A 27,266-nucleotide genomic window follows, 5' to 3' on the forward strand; every position below is an offset into this window, starting at 1 on the left:
CTTGCATTTTTTACATGCTTTCGAACTGCTAGGTTGGCAGAAGCTGGGACAAGTAATGGGAGCACACTCTGTTATGCAGCACTAGGGATTCGAACAGCTGAACTGCCGACCTTCTGATTGACAAGCTCAGCATCTTATTAAGAGTTGTTAAACTGTTTCAGTAAAATCACATGGAATGCCCTTTTCTTTTCCAACTGAAATGGGCTGGATGGTCATAAATCAAATATGGTTTAGTACAGTAGATCACTGCATTGAGCAGAAAGTTGGACTAGATCACGGGTGTCAAAGTCGATCATGTCACATGATATATTGTGACGTATCGTGGCGTTTTTTGCAGTTTGACAGGCCTGGATCACTAGATGATCTGTAAGTTCTCTTCCAATTTATGTATTTGATGAATCTACGGAAATTAGTATGTGACCATAGATGCCATTTGTAGAGTATTGATTATATCAGTATTAGTTTGAAGGAAATATGTTTTCACATCAGATGAAATAGGAAAAATCATAGACGGGAAGGCCTCAAAGATCCCTTCACATAGTTTTATTTTTTATGATTGTGAGCTATCCAGAGTTACCTTGAGATCAGATAGGCAGCCTACAAATTTTATAAATAAATATATAAATAAATATATACATAAATTGCTGAAAATTCCCAGGCATCTCCCCTGTCATATTTATAAAACCTCATGTTTGCCACAGATTTTAAACATGGAGCCCTGTGTGGTTTTGGGAAAGTCGGGCTTATTAATTATCCAACTTTAATGTGCTTATGTGCCAGGTTCTACAAATCTCAGTTCTACAAACTGAGCCAGACAAATTCACAGCCCATATTCTCAGCATCTGGGGTTCTTCTATCTTTGTTTACAAAGGACTGAAATCATTCTGAGGAAGATGCTTTACAAGTGCCACATAATATAACAGTTGTTCAGAAACAATATTTTTCACCCTGGAAATAAAAAAAATGACTATGAATCATGCCCAATCTAATGCATAGATGGCCCCAGGAGAAAGGAGTAGGAAATCAACATTTTCTTAATAATTAGGTGTTCTAAACATTAACTATTAAGAATGAAATTCCAAAAGACTTTGTTTTAGCAAGAAATATAAATAGCCACAAATTATGGGAAGATTATGTGATAATATAAATTTGTTAATGATATAGGCAATGTGCTAAGCCATAATATGGTTTATTTGTAATTGGCTTAGCATAAAGTAGGATCCAAGCATTGTGGTCTACAGATCCACTTGATAAGCATGAAGATTGAGCCAAATCAGCTGTACCTTATTCAATAGCAGTGGTATCTGTGGTAAAAACAAGTTATTGTGATGTGTGAACTTAGTTCTATTCCAGTTTAGTTATGTAGCATATGGCATACTATGTCAGGGAAATCTACACATGCTAGACATAATGTAGTCCTGACAACCTAGTTTGCTAGTTCATTCCCCTTAGGCACTTGTGTGCCTCTCCTTTATGCACTATGGAGGGCAAACCAGCTCTGCACCAGTTAGCTAGCAGTACTCAGGTTGCTGGCTCTTCCAGGGTCAGCTGGTCTTGGCTTGCCTCATGTTGTGATGCCTCGCATCTGGCAAGGTCCAGCACCAGCTTTCAGTCTCACCCAAATGCATCTAGATTTCCCCCCCTCCCCATTTATCTACTTGCAATATTGTCTGCTTTCAAATTGCTGGGTGGATAGGACCTAGGGATTGAGCAATGGGAGCTCACTCTGTCTCATGGAACTGGGCTCGAACTGCCAGAATGCAGACCATTTCTGGCTGGCAGTTCCAGCATCATTAAGCTTTGGAGCACTTTGTCCCTACTCTATTCCAGTAATGGAGTAGAATACAGGAGAAGGCCCCTTCTGTTGTGCAGCCAAATTTTGTAATGCTCCCCTGAGTCCAATCTGTTTTGCAGGATCAGGCCTTTCACTTGTGCATCTGGGTCTTAGCAACCACAAGGTTGCTGTATGTCTAATTGTCTTTCATAAAAATCTATACTTTCTTATTCTTGTATTATGGTCTTGCTTATATTATAGAGCATAACCCACCCTGATATCCTATCCCATGGGCAGGCTATACATTTTTTAGTTTAGTTGATTGATCAAATCTCAATATAGGTGCACCGAAAGAGAAAGAAACATTAAAAAGAGAGGAGAGCCATCTTAGTGTGATTGGCCATGATCAGGTGCGGTCTTGAGAGTACTTTTTCACTAAAACACATTTTATTAAAAGGCAAAAGCTTTTGTGAACCACAGCCCACTTCATCAGATTTGCTGTCATTCATAAAAGCTTATATCTTTGAATAACATTTATTAGTCTGAAATGATGCTATCAGACTCTTCCTGATTTTGAAGAAACCATAGAAAGCAATGCAGGCCCAGAGCAAAATCCTATTAGGGCCAATTGCTTGTTTTCTAGCCAATGGCCTAATTATAGTCAGGACTGGTCTTGGTTTAGTAAAGTAAAGTAAGATTGCTACCTCAAGCCAGAGATTTTTGATGTCACAATAGGTCAGCAATTTTTCAGTTATTGTACTGTTCAATATTGTAGTTTTCATTATCAATAAAAGAGAAAGATTATGGGATTATGTGCCTTGTACGTTGAAATATAACTCCATTGTAGGCAATAATGAATTTATAAAATGCACATTGGATTGAGGCCTATCCTCCTTCCAAAGTGTTCGAGTGAAATTATAACTACTTAAAACAGAAATGGGGAAAAAAAATGAAGCTCATGCAAACACATTTTAAAATTGGACTTCAGAAAGAAAGAAAAAACCCCAACAACCTTGAGATTTGATATTCTTGGATAATTTCTAATGAGAGCACTTTCCCTTTAATTATTTTGTGGTCACCATTTCAAAGGTGATTAAAGCTGTTCTTCCCTAGATGCGGTTACGGATTTAATGCAAACCTGGTCTTTCTTGTGGTTTTTATCACAGTAATTAAATTTGGCTTGCTAACAGACTTTGTGTGGCATGAGGGATTTCACCAAGCAAAATGATTTTCCCTCCAGGTAATGTTAAATTTAGGAAAATATAATTAATTATATCAGAAAGGTATCTATTATACATCATGTGCGCATTCTTAAAAGGCTAAATGTGTGTGCGTGCATGTATGTGTACCTAAACAGAAACCTTCATTTCTTTTTCTGTTCACTTCTACAGTAGCTTCAAAGGCCTGTTTTGACAAATACATCTGTGATTACTGTTTTCTGGGGGGAAAAATTACTTTCCTTGAAAATTAGTTATGCCTAAATAAGAGACGTCCACATTTGGCATGCAACTTCCTTTCTGCATTCCTTTCAAACTTTTTGTATTCTTACCACATGCTGGTGCTTATTCAGATACTATTCATCTATAGGACAATGGCCAGGACTAAGTCTTTTCACCTTACATGAACTGAAGGTTAGTTGGTCTAGACATGCAGTGCAGGAAGACAGGAGAAAGCTATAATGATAGAATGAACTATACCATGTCACCCTGCTAGATGACAATTCTGAATAATCCATTATCTCCTTGAAAAAACTAATGTATCAATAGCAATAGCACATAGATTTATATACAGTTTCACAGTGCTTTTACAGCCCTCTCTAAGTGGTTTACAAAGTGAGCATATTGCCCCCAACAATTTGGGTCCTCATTTTACCCACATTGGAAGGATGGAAGGTTGAGTCAACCCTTGAGCCAGAATAGAATAGAATAGAATAGAATAGAATAGAATAGAATAGAATAGAATAGAATAGAATAGAATAGAATAACAGAGTTGAAAGAGACCTTGGAAGTCTTCTAGTCCAACCCCCTGCCCAGGCAGGAAACCCTACACCACTTCAGACAAATGGTTATCCAACCTCTTCTTAAAAACTTCCAATGTTGGAGCATTCATAACTTCTGCAGGCAAGTTATTCCACTTATTAATTGTTCTAACTGTCAGGAAATTTCTCCTTAGTTCTAAGTTGCTTCTCTCCTTGATTAGTTTCCACCCATTCCTTCTTGTCCTACCCTCAGGTGCTTTGGAGAATAGCTTGACTCCTTCTTCTTTGTGGCAGCCCCTGAGATATTGGAACACTGCTATCATGTCTCCCCTAGTCCTTCTTTTCATTAAATTAGACACACCCAGTTCCTGCAACCATTCTTCATTCACCTGGTGAGATTTGAACTGCCAAATTTAAAAAAAAAAAATTAAAAAAGTTTTTTATTAAATATACAGTTAAAAACATTGGACATAGTGCGACTTTTCTGGTTCAAACATTTCCATCGAGTTTTACCTTGCAACAAATACAATTCATATTCGATATATAAATAGTACAGTCTATCAAAATTCAGACACATAAATCTCTTCGTCTGTGAATATTACTTTCAATACCAATACAATTCCCACCTATCATATAATACTAACATAATAATTTTCCAACTCTCAACTTATCAATATTTCTTTATCCCGACATTCCTCCTCCTCTCTAACCATTGATACATTTTATTCCAGATTTCATGATATTCCGTTTCACCCTTGACTTTGAGTTGTAGAGTCAGCCTGTCCATTTCTGTGCAAGTCAGTATCTTGTTTGTTATCTCTTCTTCCGGGGGTGGGTGGGGGTGGTGTCCCTTTACTTTTCCAATTTTGTGCGAAGACCAGTCTTGCTGCAGTTAGAATATGCAACATTAAATATATTGTTCCTTTATTATATTTATCCTTTGTGATGAAATTTGAACTGCCAAATTGCAGGCAGCCTGCAGGTAGCAGAAGTAGCCTGCAAGTATTGCACTCTAACCACTGCGCCAACCGCAGCTCATCAAGAGGGTAAGCTTAACTTATTTGTGTATAGGGGAGTCACATTGGAGCATTCACAACTTGCTTCCAGAAGTTGTGAATGCTCCAACACTGGAAGTTTTTAAGAAGAAGTTGGATAACCATTTGTCTGAAGTGGTGTAGGGTTTCCTGCCTAAGCAGGGGGTTGGACTAGAAGACCTCCAAGGTCCCTTCCAACTCTGTTATTCTATTCTATTCTACCATGTGCTAAGGTTGTTCTTTTAACTTCCAAATATCTACACCAAAGAGGCTCTGAACTAAAACTTTATTCGCATTTTAAAATGTTTATACAGTAATCTTCATTCTCAAGGACCTTTCTTACCTTAATGAGGGACTATTACAGCTGAGAATAAATATAAGATCACCCTTGGATTTGGTAATGAAATGGGTTTGACCAGTGGTGAAATCCTAATTTTTTTACTACCAGTTTTGTGGACGTGGCTTGTTGGGTATGGTGTGGCTTGGTGGGCATGGCTTGGTGGGCATGGCAGGGGAAGGATACTGCAAAATCTCCATTCCCACCCCACTCTGGGGCCATCCAGAGGTGGTGTTTGCCAGTTCTCCAAACTACCCAAAATTTCCTCTACTGGTTCTCCAGAACCTGTCAGAACCTGCTGGATTTCACCCCTGGGTTTGACGAGAGAAACTGATACTTGTGATTTATAACTGTCTATATGTATATATGTTTGATTTCACATTTGTGCATTTATGAGGTAGGAAGGAAAAAGACTAGAAAGAATAGGTGTTGCCACCGCTTGGGAGAATGGCATATACATTTTCAGAGCTTTTTGTATCTCAGTATTTATTTTTCCTTTTTCGCTTAAAACAACAAGCTCTTGAAAGCACATTTGTGATACCATAGCATTCAGAACACTCATCTTGTAAAATACTGGCTAATAATTACAAGGAAGGCATTGAAGATCCAAGTTTTTCTGCATGTCTTATTTAATAAAAAGCATATCATATATCATATAATTTTCAGGTGTCAGATTCAAAGCCTTGTTTTTCAACAATTTGGAATCATGGCAAAAATAACATTGGCCAAGCAGTTTTGCAATTTTATTGACCTTGGCCTTTGATCCATCTGATGTTATCAGCTTCTTGCAGAGCCAAGTGGCACCTGTTTTCAGTATTTTAGCTTTGTTATTTTAGCCGTAAGCATGAAAGGGCTCCAGGGGACCAGACTGCACTCTGAAAAAAGTAGCATAACTGCATTTTTTTCTGCTTTTAATTTTCCATTATTTCTTTTTTCCTTTTTTTAAAAAAAAAAAACAGTCTGATGAACATTTCTTTCTTTTGTATGGCACATAAGCTGATCCTGTCATCTTAATGAATCTCTATATAAAAGACATTCCGAGGCTGCATTTTAATTATGATTCTTCTTGTATAAAGTCCTGAGGAATTCAAATGTTGATATGGCTCGCCATATAATCAATGGCTTTTCTGAATTCTTCAACATTGGTAAGTGCTTGTTGTGTACATTATGATCTCCAAGCGCACAGTGAAATCAACAGGCTATTTCAGAAATTGTTTTGGCATCTATTAAAACAGGAGAAAGAAGCCACATTCTGAAGATATGAATAGGTTTGTAGACACAAACTAGCAAAGGTAATGTTTTATAAACTGGATTGTAAACTTTCAAGAGTTTCAAAGTTTAAAACTTGAGCTGCACTGGCTTCCTGTGGTCTACAGGGTGTGCTTCAAGGTGTTGGTGGCCACCTTTAAAGCGCTCCATGGCTTAGGGCTGGGGTATTTACGAGACCCGCCTTCTGCCACCAATAGCCTCCCACCGGCCAGTACGCTCCCACAGAGAGGGACTCCTCAGGGTGCTGTCGGCCAGACAATGTCAGCTGGCGACCCCCAGGGGGAGAGCCTTCTCTGTGGCGACACCTGCCCTCTGGAATGACCTACCCCCAGAGATACGCATGATACCAGACTTCTGGACTTTTTGTCGGGCCCTGAAAACACATCTTTTTCACCTAGCCGGGCTGGCTTGATCCCATCCCTTCGGTTTTAATTTGTAATTGGTTTTAATCCGGGTTGTTTTAAATGGATTGCCAAAATTATTTAATGTTTTTTAAACTGCTTTTAAATTTTATATGTTGTGTTTTACCATGGCTGTTCACCGCCCTGAGTCCTGTTGGAGAAGAGCGGTATACAAAATAAATAAATAAATAAATAAATAAATAAATAAATAAATAATAATAATAATAATAATAATAATAATAATAATAATAATAATAATAAAACCCTGGAATAGGGCTTGAAATTAGATTGGGAGAGAGCACTATTGATGTAATACAATACTATATCATCATAGCATCGAGTTCCAATAGGTAATTAGGAATTATCCTATCTGTTATTTCTGAACAAATCTCCAAAAGGAGATGAATGTGTAGAACATTTTAGTAAGCTAAAAACTTAGATTGATGGATAAGTAAGGTTAGAAAGTCTCTCATATGGTACGACCGTAATAACACAATCCAACTTTTAATTCATTGATAAAGACTAGGAAGAGTCCACAAAAGAACCTATTCTTTCAGGCAGTTTTCATTTACATCTTGAGAGACAGGCAAATATAGCATTTCTGTTCTTTTTCCAGAATGAGCTTTTGATTACGAACTTTAATTTGGTCCAAATATCATATTACTTCTGGGGGGAGGGAATGCTTATTAAATTTGCAAATGACAGCTAATACTCTAGAAAAGGAAACTCAAATTCCTGATAGAGTTAGAGAAAGGGATTGACGGTAAGTTAATAAAATTTAATAGAGTTCTTCTCTTAGGAAACATAAATCAAATGCACTGTTATAAGATGGGGTACATGGCTTAGTAATAACACATGGAAAGAAGAAACCGATATTGTATTTTATTGGAATGCAATCATGAGTCAGAAATGTAAGGAAGTTGATTTATACATCCATATGCTCGGTACATGGACATCCAAGGGACACGAGAGGAAAGGGAAACAAGTGACATTACATGCACTTGTTATCCTCATGTAAATGAAAAAAAAATCATATAATTTGCATTAGATGTGTTTATGATGGACTGTTGTTATTCTTGAGCCAGTTTTATAATCTATGTCCAAGGTGTCAGATGCCAATGGATGTGTACATTATAATATATTCACCAGCTGCTTTATTGCCCTTGTTAAGGTATGTTTTGAAGTAACTGAATATGCATGCCATCTGCCAATTCTGACCACATAAGCCAAGCTGACCAAAGTATCCGAACATCATTCTTTCTAAGGGAGTGTACCAGTGGTGGGATTCAATTTTTTTTACTATTGGTTCTGTGGGCGTGGCTTGGTGGGCGTGGCTTGGTGGGTGTGGCAGGGGAAGGATACTGTAAAATCTCCATTCCCACCCCACTCCAGGGGAAGGTTACTGAAAAATCCCTATTTCCTCCCAATCAGCTGGGACTCAGGAGGCAGAGAATAGATGGGGGCGGGGCCAGTCAGAGGTGATATTTACCGGTTCTCCGAACTACTCAAAATTTCCACTACTGGTTCTCCAGAACTGGTCAGAACCTGCTGAATACCATCTCTGGAGTGTACGCTATAAAGGGGAAAGAAGGAATATCAGGAATACTATTACTAATAGTAAAAAGATCAGCTACCCAAAGATGGCTAGTTAATTACAAGCTGTCAACTAAGGGGGAGAGCAATACTGATCCTGGGGGCGGGAAATGAAGGGTCAGGCACCCCACTTTCTGATGCTGACTAAAAGTGACCAAGAATAATGTGTTCACACTGATTCTGCATCTTTTTTTTCCTTGTGAGGGAGGGTGAAAGCAATCACTTTCCATTTTCAAATACTTGGGTAGTAACCTCTGCATACAGTAAAAACAACAATAACCACACAATCCTTTTTGTTCTAATCAGCATAACAAGTTTATATGCACTACTTTCTTTGCCTTATTACAAATAAACAGCTGCCATAGATCTATGTACACTTTCCACAAATACCACTGCTCTCACCCAACAATACTATAAAAGCCTGCTATTCATGGATGGAAGAAGCGTGAAAATATGCATTAAATGGAAGCAGGTCAGCAGATGCTATCAAATGTAGGCAAGTTAAAGAATGAATCTGTGACTAATAGAGAAGGAGTTGCCTGAGTCTTCAGCCTTGTCCTAATCTATCTTTTCCTGCCTATTAGTCTGATTATTGGGGGGGGGGGCTTGTACAAAATAGTCATTATGCACTATTGTCATCCTTGAGCCAGTTTTATGACCTGTATCCAAAATGTACCATTTTCTCATTAGAAAAGCTAAAATGATCCATTAATCTTTTCTGCTCTCTCACATCCCCAGAAGTTCTGTGCTGTTTTAAGCAGAACTTTAAAAGAGGTGCAGTATACTGTAGATTAAAGATTGTTCATCAGATCTCTCCTTTCCTCTCCTTTCTCTTCTCTTCTCTTCTCCTCTCCTCTCCTCTCCTCTCCTCTCCCTCTCCTTTTTTCCTTTTCTTTCCTTTTCTTTTTCTGTCTTTCACAACAAAACCAAACCCCACCACGTAATAAAATAGGTTAACAGAATGATGCTTTTAAGGCTTTTCATTCCTGAGAACTCTTCAAATAAGTAAAATCTCCTAGTACTTCAGCTGATTGTGTTGCATCCACATTATTTTGATTTCAGATAAATACATTGCAGAGAAAAGAAATAATTTTGATATATTTTGACTTGTAAAGCTTTTAGAAAAGAATTGTATGCAGCTAATGATGTATTTTCACATTTAAAAAATAGATGGGAGTAAAGTACATTTGAGGGACGTGGTGGCTCAGTGGCTAAGACACTGAGTTTGTCGATTGAAAGGTCGGCAGTTCAGTGGTTTGAATCCCTAGTGCCGCGTAACAGGGTGAGTTCCCGTTACTTGTCCCAGCTTCTGCCAACCTAGCAGTTCGAAAACACGGAAAAATGCAAGTAGAAAAATGGGGATCACCATTGGTGGGAAGGTAACAGTGTTCCATGTGCCTTTGGCGTTAAGTCATGCAGGCCACATGACCACAGAGATGTCTTTGGATAGCACTGGGTCTTTGACTTTGAAACGGAGATGAGCACTGCCCCCTAGAATCAGGAATGACTAGCACCTATGTGCGAGGGGAACCTTTACCTTTACCTTAAAGTACATTTCTTTATCACAAATCTATTAACGGATTTCTAAACAAATTTTAAAAGGCATTTTATTGATCATGAGTCATTAACAATAGGAACAATAGAATAGAAACAAGGACATTTTATAAAATGAAATATTTGGAGATATAATACATAGACTGTACACTTTTCATAAGTTTCTAATATTAGCTTTCTGTTTTAATCTGTGTCTTTTTTTTAGTGAATATAACTCCTATAATACCATTTGTGCTTTATTTTATTTAGTTGTAATCTACTTTGAACCCTGGTGTAAAAATATGGGCTAGTTTATGAAAAATGGCATTATCCCAGAGTGATCCCCTTTACATCAGGAATGTTATAATTGAAAAAAATATTTAAATTTGGTTCTGCTTGTTCATATATGATTGCAGAATAGATAATATTGTGATTTTTAAAGTCAACATAGTCCAGAGTCATTGGAATTTGGAAGTATATAAATCGAATACATAAAATAAAAATGGCAAAGAAAGATTTTTAAGTGGATTCTTAATGGAAACTAAATAAGCAAAACAAAATTTGGAAAAAAATTGCTTTGCCTGTTCGGCTAGGAAATGTATACATTTGGGGGATTAAACGTTCAGAGTTCATTATATCATTTCCATCACCTATATCTTCTCCTAGCTTTCTTGAAAGCAGTTTGTTTTTGGTGCAAAGATCCTATTTGGATCTTGTCCCAGTTCCTAAACTGGAACAAGAAAAGAATTATAAAATGTAAAATATGTAAAATCTAAATCTAAACTGAGCTGTAGGATGTAAAATCGGATAGAATATTGTAAAAAGTGTCACTGACACATGTGTTCGTTTCCCAAATGATCTTTTTAATATTGTTTTCAATCAGAATCTTTTGCAATTTTATCTCGGTGCATCAAAAATGGGCCATTCCCCAAACTTATACCTAACAGCATTTTAAATAGGCTTTAATAATATCCTTTTCTCCCCAATAACTATATGCTAAGAGGCAGCTTTGTCTAGTGGTTAAGGCAGCAGTTAGAAAGTGGGAGACTGTGCCTTCAAGTTCCATGTTAGCTATGAAAGTCAGTTGGGTGACTTTGGGCCAGGTACTCTCTCTTAGCCCAAGTCATTTCAATGTGCTCTTGTGGGGAAAATAGGAGGATGGTGTGAATATATTCACTGCCTTGAGTTATTTGCAAAAATAATAAAGGCAGGATACAAATAAATAAATAAATAATAGTCATCATCATCATCATCATCATCATCATCATCATCATCATCATCATCCTCCTCCTCCAGGTCCTTGGGAAAGACTCAATAGGCAGACAAAAATGTCAAAACCAGTCTGAAGATTTGGTTGACTATGTGTTGAACCATAATAATAATGCTATTGTCTTCCTTTTGTCCCCAGACTGGGAAAAACTTGGATTAGCTATTAAAGTAATATTTTCTTCCTTATTTGGATACCATCAAAGGGTAACTTATATAATATGTTAGCCTATTACTCATTACTTTGCAAAGAAGTAAAATTAGTACAGTGATTTGAAATTGAAATAATAGAAGCAGGATTAGGGATTGACTGTGGGGACAGCAGGTGTCTATCCAAAAATAGGCAGATAGCAAATGCATCTTGATTGTACTACAGGGTGTAATCTGTACTGCAGGGTATAATCTGTTAGTTCTGATGCATCCACTACATACAGTTTGTCCTCTTACTATCTCATGCGTTGCATCTAAATATAAAACCACTTGCCTTTGTTCTCAGTTGCTTAATTGAGATTAAGATTTGGTAAAAGTTACAGTAGTCCAGTTTTAGTATGAACACAAGTGTGCTCTGTGACCTAAGTAAATACTGTATTCTAAAAAGAATACAAATAAATGGTTCCATACATTGGAGGCAGGATATTATTTTCAACTAGGGGACAACACTTCCATAAGTGTATGAGTAGGTTGCATACAAAATGTGTATAAACAATTAAAGCTTTTGAATTGTGCTGTTGAAAATTGCTATTTTGAATTTCAGTGGTGAGATCCTACAGTTCTGCAAAACTCCCAAAAAACGTCTGTGGTGCACAGTTGGTCAACAAATTTCAGATTGCGCAATTGGATTGTAAGTGAATGGATTTCGATGGATTTGCTTCTAATAACAATAACACTTAGGCTTATATACCATTTCACAGTGTTTTACAGCCCTATAAAACTAAGCAGTTTTACAGAGTCAGTATATTTCTCCTAACAATCTGGATCCTCATTTTACCAACCTCAGAAAGATGGAAGACTGAGTCAATGTGGAGCCGCTCAGAATCAAAGTCTGGGAGTGAGTAGTGAGTTTATTTATTTATTTTTATTTTATTTATTTATTTTGTCAAGCATGTATTTTATGACAGATACCATCATTGGCATCCTTCAGTCTCAAGAGACTATGGTATCGTGCTCTGGAAAGAGGTCCTAAAACAGCACCTAGTGTGACTAAAAAGGCCAATTCGACAACTGGGAAACCTTGACCTCTGATCGTTCAGCTTGGAGGCTAAAGACGCAGCATGGCCTTCTCCAATTCGAAGAGACGCTTGTTTGGCAGGCTGAGGCAAAGAGGCAGGCCCAGAACCAGCGAAATCTGGGGGCTGGGCAGGGGACAGAATGTATCTGCCCTCAGTGTGGAAGGGATTGCCACTCTCGAATTGGCCTCAACAGATACAAGTGTAAACATAATTATAAATACATGAAAAGGATACAAATAAAAGAAAACATTAGGACAGGGTTGGTAGGCATGCTAGTGCACTTATGCATGCCCCTTACAGACCTCTTAGGAATAGGGTGAGGTCTACAGTAAACAGTCTAAGGTTAAAGTTTTGGGGATTTGGGGAAGAAACCACAGAGTCGGGTAGTGCATTCCAGGCATTAACAACTCTGTTACTGAAGTCGTATTTTCTGCAGTCTAGTTTGGATTGGTTTACCATGAGTTTGTATCTATTGTGTGCTCTTGTTTTGGTTGAAGCTGAAGTATTCATTGGCTGGTAGGACATTGTAGCAGATGATTTTATGCACTATGCTTAGGTCAGACCGAAGACAGCGAAGTTCTAAGTTGTCTAAGCCCAAAATTTCGAGTCTGGTGGCATAAGGTATTTTGTTGCAGCACAGGAGTGGAGGACTCTTCTTGGGAAATATCTCTGGACTCGTTCAATTGCATTAATGTCCGATATGCAGTGTGGGTTCCAGATAGATGAGCTGTATTCAAGAATTGGTCTGGCAAAAGTTTTGTATGTCCTAGTTTGCAGTTCAAGTATTACCGGAGAAGAAACTACGTAAGATTGGGTTAACAACTCTTAATGCTTTTTTAAGCAATGCTGTTACAGTGAGCTCTGGCACTTAGATCATTTGAGATGAGTACTCCAAGGTCTCTATTAGGTCGTATCCATCCAGTTTGCATTTTGTATTCTGATTTTTTTTGCCAATGTGTAAGACAGAGCATTTGTTGATTGAGATTTGGAGTTGCCAACTGTTTGACCATTCTGACATATAGTCAAGGTCTTTTTGTAGTGTAGCAGCATTGTCAGTGGTGTTGAATAGTTTTACATCATCCGCGAAGAGAATGCCGTTGTTTATAATATGATCGCAAAGGTCATTTATATAAAGTATAAAGAGTGTGGGTCCTAAAACACTGCCTTGGGGGACACTGCTATTAACAGGTGCAGGGTTAGATAAGGCATTCCCTATTTTGACTACTTGCTGCCTGTTTGATAGGAACGCAGCTATCCACTTATGCAGGAATCCGGAAATACCATAAGATTTTAGTTTTAGAAGTAGTTTGTTGTGTACCATTGAATCGAAGGCTTTACAGAAGTCTATATAAATTGCACCTATCGATTTACCCTGGTTGAGCTTTGAAGTCCATATGTTTTTGCAATGTAATAGTTACAGATTGCAGGACAATTTTTTTTCTGCACTACTGCATTCTAACTACTTTGCCACCAATACATATACTATTCTATATTTATTTTTATATATTTATATTTCATATTTCTGAACAACCCATCTCCCTCTGGATGGTGTACAATGCATTTTTACATATATAAAAAAATACAGTTTTAGCATTTTAGGATGAATTGTAGCATATATCTTTCACATGAAGTTTGACAGACCTCTACCCATCTAGTCTTCTGAAAAGCATTAAACACCTGGTCTATGGAGATTCTCAATCATCCAGGTCATGGTTGTCCAAAAGGTGCTTTATCAAGAGGCAACTGGACTTTCTGGTTTTTCTTTGAGGAGCTAAAGAAGTATCTTGAATGAGAAACAAAACATATTAAAAAAAAACCCCAGAAAGTCCAGTTGCCTCTTGAAAAAGCACCTTTGGGATTAAACACCTGGCTTTTCTCTCAAGTGCTAAACTAGCTTGAGGTCACTGCCTACCAGAAGCTTGAGTTGGCATGAGTTTTTGTATTTTAATGTTTAGGGTTTAATAGTTTTTAATATGGTTTTTATATTGTTTTAATTTTTCATTGGGAGCGGTGCAGAGTTTGATGTGAGATAGGCAGCTATATAAATGTTTTAAATCTTCTATATTTATAAAAACTGAAGTGTGTGTGTATGTTCCAGCATAACTCTGGAACACCTTGGGCAATTTCAGCCAAACTTGGTACACAGATGTCTTACTCTCTGGAAAGAAATACAGTGGGGGTAAGACACTCCTAACACCCCTCGAGGTATGTGTTCTGTTAAAATACAGCCTGTTGTGCTTTAAAATGGCTTCTACTGGACTGCCTTAAAATGGCTTCTATTGTACAGCACACTGGAGTTGCCATGATAATGGCTTCACAGTACTCCATAAAGGGGCTCCCTCTGGTAAGGAGGAAAATCCAACATTAGAAATACATTTGGTCCTGACATTTTCAACAAAGCGTACATAAGAGAAAAGAACTATAATGTCCAAATAATCATGGATCAGCTACCAAAACAACAAGGTGGTATCATGTTACTTGACGTTTCTGGGTTCACAGGGTAAACATTTCTAACTTAATTTAATTCTTGCCGAAATCAGGGCTCAGGGTGAAGTTGCTCTTCCTGTTTAATACAGGATTGGGATAAATAAATACCTGGGCAATGGTGGGTTATCAGCTAGTATATAATAAATAAATACTTTAGAAATTAGGGTTTAGTAAACTGATATTTAAAGTTATAATCTTAGTTATTACTAATAGAAAGTATTACAAACATTTAGAAACATATATAATAGAGAAATTTCAAAATCAAAATTTTGAAAGTGTATATAAGACATTTTTGAAGGATTGTCATATTTCAGGCCAATACTTTTTTAAAAAAGTAAAGTGTTAAGAAAAAAAAAGTGCCTTAAACTTACCTTAGATTCCCACCCCCTCACTTTGTTTAACACTCCCTTTAAAAATATATTAGCTTGAAATACAGCATTCTTCTTTTGGAAAGTCCCTTTGATGACCTATTGAGTCTATTTCAACACATATTCTGTGACTTTATTGCTAGTTTAATTCCTCAGTGACAAATATGAGCACAGGAGAATGAAACAAAGAATGCCACCTTGTAACTTCTACTATGAATTCATTTATTCCCATTCAATGAATTGCAACAATACAGTACAATTTAAACTGAAGCACAGGGCCTAGAATTTTTGCCAGTGATGGCCAGTTACAATTTCCTAACGGTAGAATTTGCAAATTATACACATAATTTGCTTGCTGACAAAATAGTAATAGAGCAAATGATAGCTTACCGTTTTTTCAATAGTCACAAAGTTAGGTATTGGTCAGGAGTGATTCGGACATAGACAAAAATGAAGGTGGAAAGGGGAAACATTTTGTATCTTCAATGATAACTGAGTTCCTTGTTTTCCATTTTCCTGGAAACTTTGGGCATTGTTTACTTAGGTACAAGATTTCTATTTCCTGAGATGGCTGTTGGACTAAATTGGTACTCAGATTGAAGAAAATAGGCTATTTTTTCTAATGTAGTGATAATTTATATTCTCTGGGTCAACAACTGTTCTAAAAAAGTAAAGCCTTAGCTCTGGAGAGAAATACACACAGTAGTTGCTGTCCTAATTATTTAACTTTACTTATCCATTTAAAATTCAGCCCCAAGGCTGGTTAGCAAAACCAGTTAGAATGCAAGCATAATAAAACCAAATCAGAATGCCCAATCTATGTTGGCCAAAGTTAAAGAGAAAATTAAATGATATTTTGCAGTATTTTATTGTGAAAGGAACCATAATCTAAAAGGCCAAAATGCACAGCAGTTGAAGGTAAAACAGTAGCTGGGTGGGGGTTTAACATTTTGAATAAATGTTTAAAAATATATAAAATAGAATAATAAATAAAATAAAATAAATCCAGTACCTTGATACCTCTACAATTATAATCCACTACAGTTCTGTCTTCAGAATAATTACACGATTAAAATAAAGCCAGAGATTACTTAGATTGGTTTGGTTTATAAATATTACAAGTAAATGAGACAAAGTAAAGTACGAATTTCACACAGACATACATGCATGTGCAGATCTGTATCTATATATATGTATACTCCATTCATTCATTCATTCATTCATTCATTCATTCATTTATCCATCCATCCATCCATCCATCCATCCATCCATCCATCCATCCATTCTTTCTGCTCCTCTTCCAATGAATGTGATAACAGATGAGCCTCAATGAGAGGAAAAAAAGAACTGGAAGACAGGATAAGCAAGGCTTCCTACCTAAACGATAAAGGCAGGGGTGGGCTACTGGGGGTTTGCAGAAGTTCAGGAGAACCTCTAGCTAAGATTCTGTGCAATTCGGAGAAGTCCCAAATCCCACTCCTGGCTGGCCCCACCCACTCTCCCTGCCCCTCCCAGGAGTCCCCAGGCAGTCGGTTTTGGATGCAGGTAAGTGCAGGGCGCACATGGAAGCTCTGAGAGAACAAAAAATGGGTCTACTGGAAGTTCGGGAAGGCGGGAAATGGGCCTGTTTCCAGCCTCCAGAGGGCCTCCGGAGCCTGAGGAGGCTGCTTTCGCCTTCCCAGAGGCTCCAGGAAAGCCTCTGGAGCCCAGGGAGGGCAAAAACGCCCCCCTGCCATGGTGCAGGAGGCTAGCTAGGCCACGCCCACCATGGCCACACCCACCCAGCAACTGGGCAGAGAACCCCTTGCTAAAATTTTTGAAGCCCACCCCTGGGGAAAAAAGCTACTTATACAAAGATCAGCTTTGCTGGGATTTCAAATCCACTTCAGTTGAATCAACGACATTGACTCAGCTACTGAACATAGCAGAGACATATAGAGCTGGTTCTGAATTGTTGAAAGGACCCTGTGTGGAAATGCTTTCAATTAAGTATTTTAGGCTAAAACAGAGACAATTCACATTCACTCATAGAGTAACAAACCATTTGAGCTTCTTACCTGAGAAGAAAATTCTACTGGGCTCTACTTACACATTACAAGTCCAACAACACATTGCCATACATAGATGACTAAATACAACAAGTTTTTTTTTCAATTGCTGCGTATAGTAACCATCTCATCAATAGAAAAATAACCAGAATATAGCTTTGTACTGTTTTCTTAATAGTCATTTACTAAAAATAATTCTCACTGTCTTTCACTTTATAACCTTTTTTGAATTTTCCAATAATGCCTTGTATTTCCATAAAACTTCAAGACTGCATTCCATGTATCTACTGTGTTTTCCCGAAAGTAAGACCCTGTCTTATATATTTTTGAACCCTGAAATAAGCACTTAGCCTTATTGCCATGTGCTCAAAAGCCCAATTGGGCTTATTATCAGGGGATGCCTTATTTTGGGGGAAACAGGGTAATAAAGTGGGTTGTAATAGTAAAGATCTTATGGAGTAATTACCTCCTTAGCTTTTAAGTGGTCATATTACTCTTAAGTGATTTTAACAGGTCTGCTCAAAATAGACTCATCTGGATTTCACCAGGTCCATCTTGTTTAGCTAACTATCCAGGCAAGTAGATCAAAGTAAGACTGCACCTGTTTTGGTCCCAATTGTCTAACAGTGAATTTGAACTGAAAACAATAACAACAAAAAAACCCATGGTGATTTCAGAAAAAAATATATAGACTTAGTTCTCAACAGATTTCGTTTTTCACTCCCTATTCAATACATCTTAGAACAAGCCTTTCACAAAAATAGGTGTGTAAAGGTAAATGAGGGAAATAATTCTTAGTTAATACATTATAGCAATGTATTACACTGATAGGCTGTTAACAACTATCCCTTCACAAAGTTACAAGATGACAGCAGTCAACAATATATTATAGAGCTAGAATGAGGGCACAGAATGAAAATGCTAATTTCCAGCTATCTTGAAAGCTATAGGTGGTCTTGGCATGGAAAAAAATGCATTGCCTCCAAGAATGAATCTTTAAGGCATAGCAGGAGGCAGTTCTAACCATGACTGTCACCATATGTGTTTGGAATTTCTTACACCATAATTAATAATCACTCTGTAGAAATGAATAATTTAATGAATCTTCCTGCACTAGGAGATATAGACATACAGATGCACACCAGGAGGAACATATTGCTGTACTATCTTCATTCTAATCTAGATCAAATCCAAATAGGAGGTAACTTTGAAACAATCAAATACAATGAAACCAAAGAGAACAAGGTCCATCTTTAAATATTATATGTAACATATGCTTTGATGCTACCTGATGTATATGGGTGTGCGTGTGTACACACACACACACACACATACATACAGTGCATTCAGAAAGTATTCAGACCCCCTTCATTTTTGTCAATTTTGTTATATTGCAGCCTGATTCCACAGTTGTTGAAATTCATTTTCCCCATTAATCTACACTCAGTACCCCATAATGACAAAGTGAAAACAGAATTTTAGAAATGTCTGTAAATTTATTAAAAAGAAAAAAACTGAAATATCACATTGGCATAAGTATTCAGACCCTTCACTCAGTCCTTTGTTGAAGCATCTTTGGCAGCAATTACAACCTCAATCCTTTTTTGGGTATAATGCAACAAACTTTCCACACCTGGATTGGGGGATTGTCTGCCATTCTTCCTTGCAAATCCTCTCAAGCTCAATCAGGTTGGGTGGTGACTGTCAGTAGACAGCCATTTTCAGGTCCCTCCAGAGATGTTCAATAGGCTTCAAGTCAGGGCTCTCCACTCTAGGAAATTCACAGATTTGTCCCTAAGAAACTCTTGTGTTGTCTTGGCTATGTGCATATGAACATTGTCATGTTGGAAAGTGAACCTTTGGCCCAGTCTGAGGTCCTGAGTGCTGTGGAACAAGATTTCATTGAGGATATTCCTGTACTTTGCTCCATTCAGCTTTCCCTCAACCTTAACTAGTCTTCCAGTATCTGCTGCTGAAAAACACCCCCACAGCATGATGCTGCCACCATCATGCTTCTCTGTTGGGATGATATTGGGAAGGTGACAAATGGTGCCTGGTTTCCTCCAGAAATAACATTTAGAATGTTCACTTCAATCTTGGTTTTAACAGACCAGACAATCTTGTTCCTCATAGTCTAAGAATTCTTCAGGTGCTTTTTTTGCAAACTCCAAGTGGGCTTTCATGTGTTTTGCACTGAGGAGAGGTTTCTGTCTAGTCACTCTGCCATAAAGCCCAGATTGCTGGACATCTGCAGTGATGGTTGTCCTTCTGGAACTCTGTCCCATCTCCACACAGGATCTCTGGAGCTCAGTCAGAGTGACCATTGGGTTTTTGGTCATCTCTCTTACTAAGGCTCTTCTCCCCTGATTGGTCAGTTTGACCAGGTGACCAACTCTTAGTGCAGCAGAAATTTTATTGTATCCTTCCCCAGATCTGTGCCTTGCAGTAATCCTGTCTCTGAGTTCTGCAGGCAGTACCTGAGTATTGAGTGTAGATTAATGAGGAAAAAAAATGAATTTCAACAACTGTAGACTCACTGCAGCATAACAAAATTGACAGAAGTGAAGGGGGTCTGATATTCTCTGAATGCACTGTATGTTTCTGGGAGCAATTCAAAATGTTAGTATTGACCTATCAACCCCTATATACCTTGGCATCCGAACTGAGCTTGAGAGGATTTGCAAGGAAGAATGGCAGAAAACCCCCCAATCCAGGTGTGCAAAGCTACCCAAAAAGACTTGAGGCAGAAATTGCTGCCAAACTGCCAAAGGTGAGTGAAGAAATACTTATACCAATGTGATATTTCAGTTTTTTTCTTTTTAATAAATTTACAGACATTTCTAAAATTCTGTTCTCACTTAGTCATTGAATTCTGAATTCTGAATGAATATATATATTCAGTATGTGTGTGAATACACACACATACACATACACACCTACCTACATACATACATAGTGTGTATTCCTCTTCTCTCCCTTTCTGTCATTTTATCTTTGCCTTTTATTTAAGACATAATAATTAATTGATTAAATGATGAAAAAGCTTAATAGAATATATATGAATATATGTTTACTCAAGTAATTGGACTCATAGGGAAATGTACACAAAATTAGTGCTCTTTGACTCAATTTAACATAATGAAATCATATAATTCTCACTAAAATTAATACGAAGATCCAAAAAAAAAAAAAACCCAATAATTTTCAGGTAGGATTAAAGTAGATGGGCATTTATTGTATTTACCATATTTTTCACAGTATAAGATGCACATTAGATTTAGAGGAGGAAAACAAGAAAAAAATATCCGCCTCCGCCTCCCAGCATCCATCCAGTATTCATCTGGCTAGCATCAGTGCAGCAAACAGCCTGGTCAGCTTCAGCAGGTTATCGCAGCCTCAGCATGTGGCTCATCAGGGCTCCGCTCCATTGCACCCACCACTGGTCAACTGAGCTGAGCTGCTGCTGCCACCGGGGAACCCTGGAGCCTTCGGTGCTGAGCAGCTGATTGGCGGTTGGATTGGTCTTCTGGAATACTGCTGATCAGCTGTTCTAGCAGTGGGGATTGCCACCACCACTGCTGTTCACTGCCGCCATTCACCATCACTGCTATTCGGCAGCAACGATCGGTAGTGATTGGCAGCGAACAGTGGCAGTGATCATCCTAGAACAGCTGATTGGTGGTATTCCAGAAGACTGTTCCAACTGCCAATCAGCTGCTCAGCAGCGAAGGCTCCAGTGTTCCCCTGTGGCGGTGAATGGCGGAAACGGTGACCAGCGGTGGTGAATGCCGCCGCCGCACCAACCCCTCCCTCTGCCACAATATTCATTCTATAAGACACACAGACATTTCCACCCACTTTTTTTTGGTGGGCGGGAAGTGTGTCTTATACTGTGAAAAATACGGTATTTAAAATATTTGTATACCACTTAAAGAACCTTCTAATTTATCAGCATACTTTGAATTTCTTCTATTTCAAAATGATCCTCAATAGCTTGAACAAAATAAAATGCCAACATATCAATTTTATCATTATTGACTTTTGAGATTTAGCTTTCACCAGCCTTCACATGGAATATTTTTTCCAAGTTTGGATTTTACGTTAAGAAATTATTGCAGGTCTGGAAAATATTTTAAAAAGGGGAGTTCCATCATTGATATGGATATGAAGTTCTACCATAAGGCCAAATTAATTGAGTTTACATATTTAGTCAATATGACAACATTACTGTGTCCTTCAAATACTTCAGAGGTATTGTAAAATAAGTGTTTATTTGGTGTTTCAGAAATGTTCAGAAACGTATCACTGTTTCCAAGGAATATGGAGATGCTATATTAGTAAATTTTCTATATTGGCAGAAATATGGCTGGATTAATTTTAAGGAACCTTGCAATTCTACCCTCTCTATCTCAAGCATCTGGTATTTAAATGAGGTGTGCAAAAGCAAAATTTACAGTTTGGTGCTTGGTTTAGCACTTTAAGAAAAAGCCCTCATTGATTTGAATAGAATTAGAGGTTGGATATTTCACTTTAAAGCCTAATCCAAAGCATAATTAATATCACTCATTGGTCAATATGAGCAAACACAAGTGGCTCTAACTTTTAAAAATTTCAACAGAATGGGATGGTGAATAATTCACAATTTGAAAGACTTTCAAACAGATAGATTTTTAATGCTAAATTGCTTTTTTGTTGTGATTTCATTATTGATTAACGTGGTTGGATACATCATTACACTTGTAAAGATGATTTGGGGCAAATAAATGGAAACTGCAGGAACATAAGTAAAAGGGTATTACTGGTTTTATATTACTGGAATTATATAATATTTTCTGGGAAGATAAGTAAGTATTTTCATTTGCAGTTTGTTCTTTAATACACAAAGTATACATTAAATATTTTGATAGTCTCAAAAAAATTGTCCGGTCCTTTTTAGTACATATCTAACAATTCTTGTACTATGTGATTGGAAAAGAAAGACCCTTTACACAAACTACACATCACTGACCTTTCCACAGGATTCCTGAAGGAATCATTCCCTATGATTGGAGGTTAGACCTATCAGTCAAAGATGATACACTCCTATCCCACCCTCTCTTCCTTCCTTCCTATATCTTCATTTCTACCAAGTAAAGTACACATTGCTTAGCTTTTGTAGACAGTCTGTTTCACTATACAGCAAAAGTTGAATAATTTCACAAAATCTGCTAATCCTGACTATGGAGACTGTATTTTGCATTGTTAAGCCATAGATTGCAGACAAGATTCTTTACTTATGTTTCTATTTGGGAATTTGGCTGATATTGGTCTATAAACCTGGCATTCAGAAGTCTCTAAAAAAGAAAAGTCAGTGTAGCTCTCACATTGTTCTGTTGCATCAATGATCGCTTAGAACAGGGCAGTGGTAGGTTGCCCCCGGTTCACACCAGTTCTATAGAACCGGTAGTAAAACCGGCGGGAGGCTCCACCCACCGACCCCGACATCATCAAAATGCTTCTGTGCATGTGCAGAAGCTTTTGCGCATGCGCGCGGCCCTGTTGCGAACCAGTAGTAAAGGTAAGTAGAACCCACCCCTGGAACAGAGGTGTCAATCTCATGGCCTGCGGGGTGGATGCATCACGTGTTAGCTCCACCCCTGCCCGGTTTAGCAAAGGGGGAAAAAGTCCTGATACATCATATGATGCTGCCATGATGTCGCGAGTTTGATGCCCCTGGTTTAGAACATAGAATATTTCCCATTGTTATGCTGTGTGCTCATAGAATTGTTTTTATATCTCAGTCTACTCAGAAGTATAGACTAATCCAATTAAACCAACAAATTTGAATTATGTTTCTGTTTAGCTGTTTATTGTATCTTAGTCAGAATGAGAAAGTTAAAATGCAAGCTTAAAGGTGCTATTCTCTTTCCATCTCATGTTATCTGATAGTTTGTGTAAGTCCCCACCCAAATAAATGCTGGGTGCTATAGAAAAAGAGGGGACTTTGCCATTCTGCAAGGCTTCTGATTTGCTGCTCTGATTCCTCCAGATGAAGCTTTAGGCTGTTCTGTCTGTCCCTGACTTCCTGTGTCTGGATTGGTTTGAGGTTGAGAGTGGTTTCCTGTTTCTTTGAAGCTCAGGGTTAGTCTAATTGAAAAGACATGTCTTGAAAATATGTGTCCAGTATGGTTAAAGAAACTAATCCAACCTTGGTGCTGATAGCTGATAGAAGGCCCCAAAGGATAATTAATTAAAGGAAGTGACTGAGTTAATGTCTAAAGAGATCTATAAAAGTCATCAGGTCCTGAATAGGCTTAGTAAAATCATTGGCTTTTGGTAACAAATCAAGTACACAGGGACAAAAAAAAAAGGATAGAAAAAAGTACTGTATCGTAGTAACACTTTCCAGTCCTTTTGTGGCACACTAGTGTGTCTATATACCTACAGAGAATGATGAGATTAGGGTAGATGGTAACAATACATGTTTTTTAGTGTAAAAGGGCCAATGTAGATATCTCCAACCTGAGACCATAATTAAAAAGGATTACTGGGAAAAGGCAGGGTCATGGCACTATTCTGTTTGAAGTGGTTTCATAAATGCTTTAAGAAATCTTTGCCAGTAGAAGAGGCATATGGTATAAATACTAGACCTGTAACAAGGAATCTTACTGTGCTGGTTTAGAATCAAAGCTAAGCTAAAATGAAATGATTGCGATGGGAGGGACAGAGGGGGAAGGAAGGAAGGAAGGAAGGAAGGAAGGAAGGAAGGAAGGAAGGAAGGAAGGAAGGAAGGAAGGAAGGAAGGAAGGAAGGAAGGTTCATACCCTAACTCAATGGGGAAGCAGTATATAAAATCCCCAAATTGAGACTGAGTTTGACGTGACCTTTTTATTTAGCTGTGTTGCAGCTGAAGTGGTTTTGCTAAAATCCAAGTTTCCATTGGCCTGATCTGCCAGAATTTTAATTTCCATGTCTTTGTTCTGCGTTTCAGTAAATACACTCCCCACTTGTGGTCCTAATGGGCTTTGCTGTATATAATGCAGCCTTTTGAAGGTCACTGGAGTTCTTTCCTTTTTTTTTTCTTTTTAACTTGTTCATAAGAAGCATTGAGAAGCAGGTGCAGCTCTTTCAGTGTGGACTCTACAGTGTTTCTACACAGCGCATCCAGAAAATGTGTGCCTGCAGGGTAAAACAGAATTATCAGTGTTTCCCCATGAGATTTCTGCACCTTGAGAGGCTACCTTCAACTACAGAACAGTTAGCTGCATGGCTGAGCACTGGCAGTAAATGCTTACTTCAATTGTGGCAACTGCCAGTCAGAAGAGGTGCATTTAATCTTGAAGGATAGATGTCTCAAGACATCGGCCAGTATTATACAGAGGCTTGGAATACATAAGAAGCACTACTGGAGGAGTCTGTGGGAGATAAATATTCCTTCTCCAAAAGGGAGGGAGGGCAGTTAAGTCAATAAAAAGTGATGCTTAACCATCACTCTCGTTGCTCTCTAGGTTTCTGATACATTTGGAAATTTAATTGTCAAAAGGGGTAGCAGGGATTGGAGGCCATGGCAGCGAAGTTCTGGATAAGCAGAATTCTGCCCTTGTTGCTTTCATAGCAGTTTTTATAAATGAGAAATTAAGTGTTAATTGCAAAATGCTAGTACACAGCCTGATTTCATATTGTTCATCCAAGGGCATTTATGCCAACAATGGTTTCTGATGTTTAGATGTACTACTTGCATTTGGAAAGAAGTGTGGTAGGGACATGATAGAACCCAACAGCCTCCCTCTTCCATTTTATCCAATAGTATCACCTCCGAATCATATAAAACTGTAGCCATCCCAAAGAGCAAGGGGACTAAGATCTGTATGCCATTCCTCATAAGTTAAAAACAATTGTAGCTGAAGCAATTCTACTTAATTGCTTCATTTTGGTCATCTGCATCAGAGGTCCTCCCATGTCAGTTTGTGTCTTGAGGCAAAATAAAAAATGGCACCCACCTTTTTCTGCATTCCACGTACGAAAGTAGTTTGGCAATTGAATCTTAGTTCAGCTTAGGGTTAAAATTTCTAGCAATGTGTTTAAATAAATGTTTTGAAGAAGGACATGGTGCAAGAAGTTACAGAAACATAGATGGACTAAGCTGTTTAAATTCTTTCTGTGCAGTTACTTTATGTAGGTCTGCTCTGGAAGGAAACATAATGACAGCTTTTTTCAATGGACACTGTTTGATTAAGACTTTGGCATGCTGAATTCTCCAATGAGAGTGTCCAAAGACTGTGTCCACTGTGGTATCCATATGCTGGATTTGATATTTTTTTCACAGGAGCTGGTGAAACTAGAACTCTTCGTTCATAAACCATTAACTAGCACTGTGTTTCTGGGAGCTGAAGTCCACATCTCTTAAAGTTGCTAAGATTGAGAAACACTTGTCTAGTCAATTTTAGACTGATGACCACTTAAAAAACATGTAGGAATAGAAGAGCAGTTGAACTGGTCCAGTCCAAATGTCTAATGATCTCCTAAATGTAGCTGAGGAATTTCCTTACTCACCTTTTGGCAGGAAAGTCCTAGCCAATGCAGAAGTAGTCTGGGCAAATAACATTATTATCCATAAGCACCCGTTTTTCTTCAGTAGAACTCAGATGGCATTTTAATTCACCAGGGAGCTAAAAGCAATGGAATTGACTGTGAGAAGGCTGGAATGTGAGCAGTGGAACCCATGGAACAAATCAGTTTGAACACAGAATATAGTCCTTAAAGCCTATTTGTAATTCTGCTTTATGACAATGCTTGCAGGAAAAAAAATATATATTTCTTTGGCACCAATGCAACTGCACAGAACAGACTAGTGACGCTTTGCGGTACTATGTGGCATCTGCACCATCAAGATCCCGGGGAATGTTAGCTGGAGTGGTCAGAGGCCTGCTGTGAACAATTTTCATAATTTGCAGAAAAGATTGATCTGAGCCACCCTGACTAGGATTCTAGTGCTTGGAAGCAGATTATATGGAGGTAACCTTGAAAATTGATTATCCTATTTGTGTTGATTCTTTTCAGATTGTACAGCTTGAGGAAGTGGGCATTGTATAAAAAATTGTGGTCATCACTGGTTTGTTAGACCCTTAACTCTCTTGACTGATAAAGCAGTTCAGGACCGGACCATCATTACAGGTGATGCTTAATAACTTATTGAATGGAGGGATGTTTGTAATTATAAGCCACTATCTAATGTTCCATTCCTGGATAAGGGAAGAGTCTGTTTTGGATAAGATTACATTTCTCCAGAAATAGCAGGCACTTGGTTTGGAAATTTTGTAGACCCTCAGTTTTCACTAGATTTGTATGTAAAAACTATGGTGAAAAATATAACTCAGTCACTCCATTAACTATGGTCCTTTCTGAGCTGGTTGTGATTATTATTTATGTCTTGGTTACATCTTATCTGGTTACTAGAGAGCTTTATATTGGACTAATGCTATGACCATCGTATTCTTTTGAATGAATATGAATTATCTTGCACGGCATAGCTAATAGCTTAAATGAGCTATGCAAGCCCCTTTGCCACGACAAGGCAGTGATCCGTGAAGGGGTATAGTATAGTCCTCGTGAAACTATTTTGGTCCTCTGCCCTCCAAATATTTAGGGAAATTACTGCAAGTTTCTATTAATTAGATTTTGTTTTTAATGGTATTGATTTTAATAGTGCTTTGATTTTAGTTAACTGCTTTTGATTTTAGTCTATACAGCTTGTATTTTTATCTCATGTAAGCTGTCTTACACATTGTATTACTTGAGAAGTAGGCTACGAATTTAAATGAACAAGTAAACTCTTTATCTCTTTATTCTAATGAAACTGAGTCTATATTGTACACTGTATATACATATGACTTTATTTACAAACAATTATATGCCACATTTTCATCACATTCCAAATACTTATCCTTACCCTTTTTCTGCATATATTTGT

This window comes from Pantherophis guttatus, chromosome 1, assembly GCF_059756535.1.
Source record: "Pantherophis guttatus breed Tessera chromosome 1, ASM5975653v1, whole genome shotgun sequence".
NCBI classification, from domain to species: Eukaryota; Metazoa; Chordata; class Lepidosauria; order Squamata; family Colubridae; genus Pantherophis; species Pantherophis guttatus.